Source organism: Dendrobates tinctorius, unplaced genomic scaffold, assembly GCF_039654945.1.
Source record: "Dendrobates tinctorius isolate UK_male_01 unplaced genomic scaffold, ASM3965494v1 ptg000158l, whole genome shotgun sequence".
Classification (NCBI taxonomy): Eukaryota; Metazoa; Chordata; class Amphibia; order Anura; family Dendrobatidae; genus Dendrobates; species Dendrobates tinctorius.
The window spans coordinates 37,179,228-37,191,269 of record NW_027361825.1 but is presented as its reverse complement, the minus strand read 5'-3'; the positions used below and the strand labels follow the sequence as shown (position 1 = coordinate 37,191,269).

At 45.9% G+C, this 12,042-nt stretch overlaps 1 long non-coding RNA gene across 1 annotated transcript; it reads left to right on the top strand.

The window, feature by feature from the left end:
• Positions 1-6,217: 6,217 nt before the first annotated feature.
• LOC141051706 (uncharacterized) lies at positions 6,218-7,742 on the top strand. The gene is made up of 2 exons (XR_012220681.1): positions 6,218-6,421; positions 6,502-7,742. It is a non-coding gene; the product is annotated as an uncharacterized lncRNA (long non-coding RNA).
• Positions 7,743-12,042: the final 4,300 nt, after the last annotated feature.

The following is a 12,042-nucleotide window of genomic DNA, read 5'->3' as shown; positions in this document are numbered from 1 at the left end:
ATTCAGATGCCGACGGATAGTACGGGTTGACACTGTTGTACTCTCGGACTGCAGGGCAGCTTGAACTTGTTTGGATGTTAGTCAAGGTTCTTTATCCAACATCCGCACAATCTTGCGTTGAAATCTCTTGTCAATTTTTCTTTTCCGTCCACATCTAGGGAGGTTAGCCACAGTGCCATGGGCTTTAAACTTCTTCATGACACTGCGCACGGTAGACACAGGAACATTCAGGTCTTTGGAGATGGACTTGTAGCCTTGAGATTGCTCATGCTTCCTCACAATTTGGTTTCTCAAGTCCTCAGACAGTTCTTTGGTCTTCTTTCTTTTCTCCATGCTCAATGTGGTACACACAAGGACACAGGACAGAGGTTGAGTCAACTTTAATCCATGTCAACTGGCTGCAAGTGTGATTTAGTTATTGCCAACACCTGTTAGGTGCCACAGGTAAGTTACAGGTGCTGTTAATTACACAAATTAGAGAAGCATCACATGATTTTTCGAACAGTGCCAATACTTTTGTCCACCCTCTTTTTTATGTTTGGTGTGGAATTATATCCAATTTGGCTTTAGGACAATTCTTTTTGTGTTTTTTCATTTAATACAAATTAAATGAAGATAACAATACCAAAGAATTTGTGCTTGCAATCATTTTCAGTAAGAAACTGCGTATTATCTGACAGAATTGCAGGGGTGTCAATACTTTTGGCCACAACTGTAAAAAAATTTACCATATTGTTGCCGCAGCATGCTTGGAAGTGCTTCATCTAACTGAGTAATTTGCAAAAATGTTGCAAATCCATTAGTGCTCCTGCTCCTGCAATTGCCCTGCCCCCCATCCCTCCCCATTCTTCCTGTCTCATAGGCATATTTGAGACTGCTGAATTTGGGTCAGGTGATCAGTGGCAGGTAAGGATGTAGTGTGGTCTCTATGTAAGGAGACAAGTAAAGTGTTCAGGGCGGGAGTTCCAGAACGTCAGCCTTACCAGCCATGTTGGCACCCTTTAGAGCTGGGGTAGGGAACCTCTGGCCCGCGGGCCGCATGCGTCCTGCAGTGGCTTTTCATGAGGCCCGCGGGCAGGTCCCTTGAGTCCCCAATGCTCGGGCAGCAGCTGTATACTGTCAGCCGCCGGCCCTTTAACCCCCAAGTGCACGGCACGCAGTGTTCATTACAAAATGCTGCCTGCCCTGCAGAATGATGATGTTGTCTGGGTGGGCGGGGTTAGCGCCCAATGCTCTCCCGTCCACATGTCCCAGAATAGGAGATGCTGCCAGAGAGTCCACAGCGATCTCTGTGCGTGCACGCAGCTCTGTGCCTAACCGGGGATCTCTGTGCTTTTCTACTTGTAAACTGTGCCCCTCAGCTATGTGCCCCCCATGATCTCTTTGCCCCCCAGCTATGTTTCCACATGTGATCTGTGCCCCCACCTATATATGCCCCCTGTGATCTGTGCCCTCCAGCTATGTGTCCCCCTGTGATCTGTGCCACCCCAGCTATATGCCTCCTGTGATCTCTGTGCCCTCCATCTATGTGCCCCCCAGTTGTTTCCTATGTGATAGCTATGCCCCCTGTGATCTGTGCCCTCCAGCTATATGCCCCCGTGATCTCTGTGCTCCCAGCTGTTTCCACGTGTGATCTGTGCCCCCACCTATATATACCCCCTGTGATCTGTGCCCTCCAGCTATGTGCCCCCCGTGATCTCTGTGCCCCCAGCTATGTTTTCACATGTGATCTGTGCCCCCCACCTATATATACCCCCTGTGATCTGTGCCCTCCAGCTATGTGCCCCCGTGATCTCTGCGCCCTCAGCTATGTTTCCACATGTGATCTGTGCCCCCCACCTATATATACCCCCGTGATCTGTGCCCTCCAGCTATATGCCCCCCGTGATCTATGTGTCTCCAGCTATGTTTCCACATGTGATCTGTGCCCCCACCTATATGTACCCCCTGTGATCTGTGCCCTCCAGCTATATGCCCCCCGTGATCTCTGTGCCCCCAGCTATGTTTCCACATGTGATCTGTGCCCCCCCACCTATATATACCCCCTGTCATCTGTGCCCTCCAGCTATATGCCCCCTGTGATCTGTGCCACCCCAACTATATGCCCCCCTGTGATTTTTGTGCCCTCCATCTATGTGCCCCCCAGCTGTTTCCCCATGTGATATCAAAGCCCCCAGTGATCTGTGCCCTCCAGCTATATGCTCCCCGTGATCTCTGTGCCCCCAACTATGTGCACCCCTGTGATGTCTTTGGCTCCCAGCTTTGTGTCCCCTGTGATCTATGTGTAGGAGGAAGGGCCCCCGCCGAGTGTCCGGGCCAGAACCATGGGGACCGTCATCTAGGTTCCTAGGGGTCTGTTTCCGGGGAGCAGAGTTAGGAGGTGGACCACTGAGACTGACAGGACGGTTGTGGGAGGAGCCTATATAAAAGGGGCAGAGGACGCCAGTCAGGGTGAGTCAGGAGAACGGCAGAGAAGGAGCAGGAGACCGTGGGAGCGCCAGGGAGCCAGAACCACGAGCAGTAACCAGAAAGGAGGACAGCGACAGGAGGGAGACTCACGGTGGACTGCAGGGAGACAGCGCTGAGCCGACCGACAGAAGGCCGCCGCTTCACTCCAGCCCACGGCTGCGGCCTACCCGCTGCCGCCTGTGGCCGTTGCTGCTTCACTCCAGCCCGCGGCTGCGGCTTGCCCACTGCGGCCTGCCCGCTGCCACCCGCGGCCGTTGCCTCTTCACTCCAACCCGCGGCTGCGGCCTGCCCGTTGCTGCCCACGGCCGTTGCCGCTCCACTCCAGCCTGCGGCTGTGGCCTATCCATTTCCGCCCGCAGCCGCCACCGCCCCGCTGCAGCCTGCAGCCGGGGCCTGCCCCTCGCCATCAGTGGGACTCCCAGCACAGTCCTAGGCTGTGCCCGCGGCCTACCAGCCGCCACGCCGCATAACTGTGGCTCGTCCCTGCCCGGGGGCTGCGGCCTCCATCATTCCGCTAGCAGACAGAACCCAGCTGCCCTCGCGGGGGGTTGCCCCGCTAACAGACTCGCCTAGGGCCTGTCGTGCCCCCGCCTCACCTGGGTGTAGGAAAACCCAAAGCCTCCGCCAGATCCTCAGCAGCTGGGCCCAGCGGCTGCAACGCCGAAGCTTCATCAGGACGACAAGTCAAGGGACGTCAGGACGGCTAAGTGACACATAGTGACTAAGGACCCGTAGTCGGCCATACCGTGGCCCTATAGTGACTGGCCTTTGCCGGGTTAGTCTTGTTCTCATTATCATGTTACGTTTGTGTTTGGTCCCTGCGTGAACTATTGTTTACATTTTCGGTTGCTCAGGATAGCCTCGCCGGCATCCTTATATATAAAGGCACCACCAAATTCATCTTCATCTCGTGTCCCATCACTGCATCCCACGTACCTGCGAGTTCTACATATGTGCCCCCCTGTAATTTTTTTCCCGTGATCTGTGCCCCCTAGCTATATGCCCCCTGTGATCTCTGTGCCCCCAGCTATGTGCACCCCTGTGATATCTGTAGCTCCCAGCTTTGTGCTCCCTGTTATCTATGTGTCCCCCTGCTATGTACCCCCTGTGATGTTTGTTCTCCCATGTGCCCCCTGTGATCTGTCACCCAAAGCTATGTGCCCCCCAGATATATGCACCCCTGTGATCTCTGTGTCCCGCCCCTGTGATCTTCGTGTCACCCCTCTGTGATCTGTCTCCCCCGGTGATCTATGAGCCTCTAAAGTTTAGAGGGAAAAAAGACATGGAAGTACATGACTCTTGCTAAACAGGACTGTGGAGACAAGCTGGATTGTGGTGAAATAGTGGGAAAAGAAGACCAATGGAAAGAGTAAAGGTGAAGATAGAGGACAAGAGAGTGGGAAAGAAGGAAAGAAACTGTGTGGAAAATGCTTGGAAGCGTTGATTAGACTGTGTACCTGCTATCTCTTGTATAAAATCCCTAGCAAGTTCCGTTCAGTACATGTTTATTTTTGAATGGTGATCTTCCTCAATGAAATGTCCAACACCTGGTCCTGGCAAACCAGAAACATCAGTTACATGTGGCCTTCTCGGATGTAGCGTCCTCACAGCACAAGTCCACACACCCAGCCTACTCCCCCATCTTCATGTGCATGCTGGGGCGAAGCGGTGAATGTCAGAAGTGTAAAACCACTAACATACTGAAGAGTAATTTTACCTACATCAAAAATGTCCATAACCGTTAAGTGAAATGTTCTCACACCTGTTTAACCAGTATGTTAATTTCGTCCTCAGGGTATTGCTCTTTGTAATGAACACTCCCATAAAACACTATATAATAATAATAAAACACTATAGACATTCTTCTCTTCTTGTCGTGGGCAGGGAAACAGCTCGCTAGGTAGGTAGCTCTTCAGTAAGTCTATTCCTAATGCCTGTATAAGTATCTCTGCATTGTGTGAGCTATAGAAGGAACAGTTCTCCCTCTCATGATCCAGATATTTCCTGAATGTATGGAATAGATAATGTTTTACATTCAAAGCTGCTACTTTATAGACGTTTCCTAGATTTTATGGTTGTCATTATCCCCTGTTATAGTAATCACTTTTAGGCTATGTGCATACGTTGCGGATTTTTAGCAGCGAGAACGCTGCGTGAACGCTAAAAATCTGCAACCCATTAAATTCAATAGCATTCCGCACATGCTGTGCTAATACTGCATATTTTTCCGCGGCGGAATCGCATCGCGAAAAAATAAGCAGCATGGTCATTCTTTGTGTGGAATCACGGCGATTCCGCACACATAGGAGTGCATTGTTCCGCTTACTTTCCGCATGTGGCTATGTCCACCATGCGCAAAGTAAGCGGAAAATGTGCAGATGGTACCCAGGGTCTAGAGGAGAGGAGACTCTCCTCCAGGCCCTGGGTACCATATCCCTGTTAAAAAAAAAATTAAAAAATTGTGTTATTCTCACCTTCCGGTGTCCCCCGCAGTGTTCCCGCCTGTCAGCCACGTTCCCGGGATTTTCCGGTCCCAGTGATGCCTTGTGACAATGACCTTTGATGCGTAGCGGTCTCGTGAGACTGCTACATCATCAAAGGTCATTGTCGCAAGGCATCACTGGGAACGGGACTTGCCGGGAGCATCGCTGAGGCCTGGGGACGCCGGAAGGTGAGAATAACACGATTTTTTATTTTTTTTTATTATTTTAAACTTTATATCTTTTTACTACTGAGGCTGCATAGGCAGCCTCAATAGTAAAAAGTTGGTCACACTCGTCAAACACTATGTTTGACGAGTGTGACCAACCTGTCAATCTGTTTTCCAAGCGATGCTACAGATTGCTTGGAAAATGCTAGCATTCTGCAAGCTAATTACACTTGCAAAACGCTAATTTTTTGCTGGAAATACACAGGAATTACGCATGCGGATTTCTTGTGTATTTCCCGTGGCAGGGAGTTGCGGAATTCCCGCTGAAATTTCCACGGGAATTCCGGACGTGTGCACATAGCCTCAGACGAGCGGTTAGTTGTTAGTGAGTTCTACATATAGTTCTTCAGCATTCCGAACGCTGTTCACTTAGGACCCCTTCTATTGACTAAAGCAGTGAAGTTACCAACATGATGTTTGGCTTTAGAAAACCAATGTAGATCCATTAAAACCAATGATTTAATGAATAGTTGTGTTAGGCTTCATGCACATGAGTGTCTGCATTTTGAGTCATGATACATTCATGATGTTATGCCTGTCTTACTATTCAGAATTTCACGCCTGGGATGACGGCAGATAGGAAGCGTTTTGCAGAGCTCTGATCAGGTGATCATGGGCCAATGACCAGACTGTTGGACCTGCAAATCTTTTTGCTCAACTCTGCACAAGATGGAACCATGCTATGCATCTTATTGTGACCACTTGATTCTGCTTCACGGATGGTGTAGACAATGGGGAGGGATTGGAAGGGACAGCTTAGTGCCAGGTTCAAACGTCTTAGTGGTGAATGCATGGTTCCGGAATGGTATCATTCTTTAGTGCTTCACTCTATGATGTTCACAATGAAGCAAGGATTTTGGAGCTCAGTGTGTGAATAGCAATCTGTGATCACCATATGAAAATATGTTAGAAATAAATGAGTCCATATGTTGGAGCTCTCGATAGAGGGTTTTCCTATTCTAAATGTTTTTATGGGATATTTTGATTTCTATGAATGCCTCTGTTGATGATAATAGTTTATTTATGTATTTCAGATATATTCTGAGCTTCCTGAGCTATAGAGTATCTACAATGGCCAGAGAAAGGAAAATGAAGTATTTTAGACGGCCAAGTACCTTTGGAAACCTGTGGATGGAATTCCATGAAAGTTATGGTCTCATGAAATATTTATTGCTGGATTTTATCATGGCATTGAGTAACATCCTGAAAGAAATGTCAGCCATTTTGAACAATTTATTTGAGGTTATTGAATTGCCGATTCATTTTGTACTGACTTTAATTAATTTAATATGGATGATTATAAAAATTGTTCTGGTTATTAGGTTAAGGAAAACAGCAATGAACCTTAAAGAACAAAAAGTGCAAGAGAACACCCCCAATATTGACAGAAAGAACATTACTATTCGAAATGGAATGGATTCTTTGGATACCGATGCAGACAGGAAGGAGTCTTACATCATGAAGAAAAATTCTGTACAATCAGAAAATGTAGATATGGATTTAAAAAATAGGAATTCTCAAATATTTAACCAGGATAAGAATTATTTTGCTGAAAATCCACACATGTCAACTTTTGAGATGGAACATCATGGTAATTCCAAATGGGGAAATACAAAGGGGCACCTGGAGACCAATAATCTAGGGCTTTGTGGGAGCATTCCCATATATCTAGGACCCAAAATAGTACATATGACCCCTTCCAACATACCTCAAACTGAATAGAGACCACACACCAGAACCCCTACACAAATACAAGCCCATCAAGAAATAGTTTCTCCCAGACTCACTAAACTAATAGAGATGCCAGACAAGACTCTGAACAGAAGACAACCTGAAAATATGGTCCTAAGACCAGTCAACCCTAAATAAATATAGACCACAAATTGAAACCCCTAAAAAAAACTTCTAAGAAATATGTATGCCAGATCAGACATCTTTAAATACACAAAGACCGTAAACCAACCAATGCCTTCCTGTTTAGAATCTGGGTCTAACCTTCTTGTAAAAAGACATCAAACCAGATCCCTAACATACAGTTAGGTTCATATATATTTGGACAGAGACAACATTTTTCTAATTTTGGTTCTAGACATTACCCCCAATGAATTTTAAACAAAACAATTCAGATGCAGTTGAAGTTCAGACTTTCAGCTTTCATTTGAGGGTATCCATATTAAAATTGCATGAAGGGTTTAGGAGTTTCAGCTCCTTAACATGTGCCACCCTGTTTTTAAAGGGACCAAAAGTAATTGGACAGATTAAATAATTGTAAATCAAAAGTTCATTTCTAGTACTTGGTTGAAAACCCTTTGTTGGCAATGACTGCCTGAAGTCTTGAACTCATGGACATCACCAGACGCTGTGTTTCCACCTTTTTGATGCTCTGCCAGGCCTTCACTGCGGTGGTTTTCAGGTGCGGTTTGTTTGTGGGCCTTTCTGTCTGAAGTTTAGTCTTTAACAAGTGAAATGCATGCTCAATTGGGTTGAGATCAGGTGACTGACTTGGCCATTCAAGAATATTCCACTTCTTTGCTTTAATAAACTCCTGGGTTGCTTTGGCTTTATGTTTTGGGTCATTGTTCATCTGTAGTATGAAACGACGACCAATCAGTTTGGCTGCATTTGGCTGGATCTGAGCACACAGTATGGCCCTGAATACCTCAGAATTCATTCGGCGATCCGTATAACGACCTCGGCGGTCGTTGGGACCTTGTCACACGGCAGCGATTCTGACGACACAGACCTCAATAGGCGTGCTTCAGCATTGCCTTTTCCACGCCCCTCTGCTCCGATTGGTGGCCACAACTGCGCTATCACTACGCGGTTTGCTTGAGTCTCCCTGTCTGAATTGCTAGTGCGCTATTTATTCTTGGATCCACAGTCACTGACACGGGGACACGCGATTATTATAACTGTACATGTTAAATGTTATGATTGCATATAATTGATAGCTGACCTATAAAAGGAAACTCTACAAAGATCCTAATTTGAGACCACCAATCGGAGCTGAGGGAGCGTTGAAAAAACAAAGCAAAATCATGCCTGCGTCCCTGAGTTCTGAGTCACCAACGAGGTCGCTTGTCGTTGTTATGGCGTCAAACACAGCGATGCATGCTGGCCAGCGGGACACCAGCGATCAAAAAATGGCCTAGGACATTCGAGCACGATTAGCGCTATTGCAGCGGGGGCCCGGTCACCGCTATGTGTCACACGTAGCGAGATCGCTGGCGAGGTCGCTGTTGCGTCACAAAACCTGTGACGTTTCAGCGATCTCGCTAACGAACTCGCTATGTGTGAAGTACCCTTTAGCCTGTAATATTGACTTGTACGTTGACAATTTGCTGTAACACATTGTGCTCTTATCCTGGATGGCTATTGATGCTTGCTGATATGCTGATTACACATTGTCCAGGCCAGCCAGTTTGTTGACTTGGAAAATAGAGGAGGAAACACTATACAAATAGATTACATAATCAAACAATGTGATTTGGTTTTATCAGCATTCTTCCCCTTTACCTGTAAATACTGAACAAAGGACACTTGTTTACTGTAAAAAGAGGATATATGCCTCTGTATGAGAGTCAGATATTCAGCCAAGACATCCAGAAATCAAAAGGAGAGACAGAGATTTAGCCAAGACATCCAAACATCCAAAGGACCAGAGACAGGACACCAGCCAAGACATCATGGCTCGATCACGAGTTACACAGATTTGTAATTCTACAGGATGACAGCTCCATGGAAACATTTGGAGAAAGCCAGGATTGGGACCTGTGAGATATGGGAAATGATATAATTTTGATCTAATTGAATGCCCTGTCAGATACATCTTGGCTCAGAATACTTGCTCCCAAACTCAGCCCCCACCTTTGGAATTCTCCAGGACCAGTGTTTTTCTTTAATTAGCCCAAGCAAACATGTGTTTGAAGCTTTCTCCGGGAAGGCATAGACCCTGTGTCCCCAGCAATTATCACAGTGGTATGGGCTCCTGTACAGCTATGAGCCAACTGGCTCCCTTTGTTTGCCTCAGGCTGACATGTGGCACTACAGGTCCCAGGCTAAACCAGCACCAGGCTCTGAGATATGGAATCTAGAAAATGACCTATAACAAAAGAATGCAATATCTCTCAGCCTAGCTGAGTACATACTCGGAATCAGCTCTTATGGATGAGTCACCGAAGGAGGAAAAAACAAAAATAATAGCTAAGTCCAGAAAACCAGGGAAGTTGGTAGCTATCGGATTGCAGACCCCTGAACCTATCCACAACAACTAGCAGTAGCCGTGGGGGGTTCCTACGGTGTCCTAGACCCCTCGATCACAGCCGGAGAACTAAATTAGCCTAAAGACAGAAAGGGGAAATCTAAACTGCCCCAGAGCAGACCCCAAAGCAATAGGCAGCCCCCAACATATAATGACTGGGAAGCAAGATGAAAAACACTAACACAGATAGAAAGATAGGTTGAGCAAACAATGGGGCCCAAGCTAACTAAATAGGACAGGATAGAAAAGCTGCTGTCTGCAATCCGCAAAAAACCCTATCCAAAAATGTACCAACAGACTGATAGGAAAAACAGGCCCTGAAGTCGCTAGGCTTCAAAAGACTACAGTCATATATTAAAGTTTGGGCACCCCTATTAATGTTAACCATTTTTCTTTATAACAATTTTGGTTTTTGCAACAGCTATTTCAGTTTCATATATCTAATAACTGATGGACTCAGTTATATTTCTGGATTCAAATGAGGTTTATTGTACTAACAGAAAATGTGCAATCTGCATTTAAACAAAATTTGACCGGTGCAAAAGTATGGGTACCTCAACATAAAAGTGACATTAATATTTCGTAGATCCTCCTTTTGCAAAAATAACAGCCTCTAGTCCCTTTCTGTAGCTATTGATGAGTTCCTGGATCCTGGATGAAGGTATTTGTGACCATTCCTGTTTACAAAACAATTCCAGTTCAGTTAAGTTTGATGGTCGCCGAGCATGGACAGCCCGCTTCAAATCATCCCACAGATGTTCAATGATATTCAGGTCTGGGGACTGGGATGGCCATTCCAGAACATTGTAATTGTTCCTCTGCATGAATGCCTGAGTAGATTTGGAGCGGTGTTTTGGATCATTGTCTTGCTGAAATATCCATCCCCTGCGTAACTTCAACTTCACTGATTCTTGCACATTATTGTTAGGAATCTGCTGATACTGAGTTGAATCCATGCGACCCTCAACTTTAACAAGATTCCCGGTGCCAGCATTGGCCACACAGCCCCAAAGCATGATGGAACCTCCACCAAATTTTACTATGGGTAGCAAGTGTTTTTCTTGGAATGCTGTGTTTTTTAACCTCCATGCATAACGCCTTTTTGTATGACCAAACAACTCAATCTTTGTTTCATCAGTCCACAGGACCTTCTTCCAAAATGTAACTGGCTTGTCCAAATGTGCTTTTGCATACCTCAGGCGACTCTGTTTGTGGCGTGCTTGCAGAAACGGCTTCTTTCACATCGCTCTCCAAAACAGCTTCTCCTTGTGCAAAGTGCGCTGTATTGTTGACCGATGCACAGTGACACCATCTGCAGCAAGATGATGCTGCTGGTCTTTGGAGGTGGTCTGTGGATTGTGCTTGACTGTTCTCACCTTTATTCTTCTCTGCCTTTCTGATATTTTTCTTGGCCTGCCACTTCTGGTCTTAACAAGAACTGTACCTGTGTTCTTCCATTTCCTTACTATGTTCCTCACAGTGGAAACTGACAGGTTAAATCTCTGAGAGAACTTTTTGTATCCTTCCCCTGAAAAGCTATGTTGAATAATCTTTGTTTTCAGATCATTTGAGAGTTGTTTTGAGGAGCCCATGATGCCACTCTTCATAGGAGAATCAAATAGGAGAACTACTTGCAAGTGGCCACCTTAAATACCTTTTCTCATGATTTGATACACCTGGCTATGAAGTTCAAAGCTCAATGAGTTTACAAAACCAATTTAGTGCTTCAGGAAGTCAGTAAAAAGTAGTTAGGAGTGTTCAAATCAAGAAAATGATAAGGGTGCCCATACTTTTGCACCGGTCAAATTTTGTTTAAATGCAGATTGCACATTTTCTGTTAGTACAATAAACCTCATTTGAATCCAGAAATATAACTGAGTCCATCAGTTATTAGATATATGAAACTGAAATAGCTGTTGCAAAACCCAAAATTGTTATAAAGAAAAAAGGTTAACATTAATAGCGGTGCCCAAACTTTAACATATGACTGTATATCAGCACTCAGGTATATTCTGAAGACAGAGCCAGAGATCAACAGATCAGAGACAAAAATGGAATTCAGCTCACCCCCGGCCGGGGATGGCTGAACTCCAAAAAACAAGGCAAACAAAACCAGAACTAAAGTGTACAAAAGGCAGAGCAAAACTTAGCTTTGAGAAGCAGAAATCAGACTGGTCTCCAAGAATCCAGCAGGAAGATCACCAGCAAGGCAGCAGGGCGTCGGCTGCCTTATATCCAGTCATCAGTTCCTGTCACCCAGTCATCATCTACCTGCTCAGCTGTTTGGTAATCAGCCTCACTACCTTCCTTCGCCAGAAGAGGGAGTTCATCAGACCTCACTGGTGAAGGGAAAAATGAACTCACAACAATCAGCATTCCTTCCCCCACACACCCATCCCCTGGAGCCACCTGTAAAACTGCATTATTGAATTATAAAGCATAGCTAACAGGAAATAAATACAGTAGCCGTATCTGGTTTATGCAGTGGCGCTGCTGCCATTCCATTTAGAGCTTTGGGTGTAAAGTTATGGACATCCACATTTCTGGCCTCGAAACCCATACTCTCAGATATGGGAGGAGGGAGGCTGCCCAGCCCAGGGGC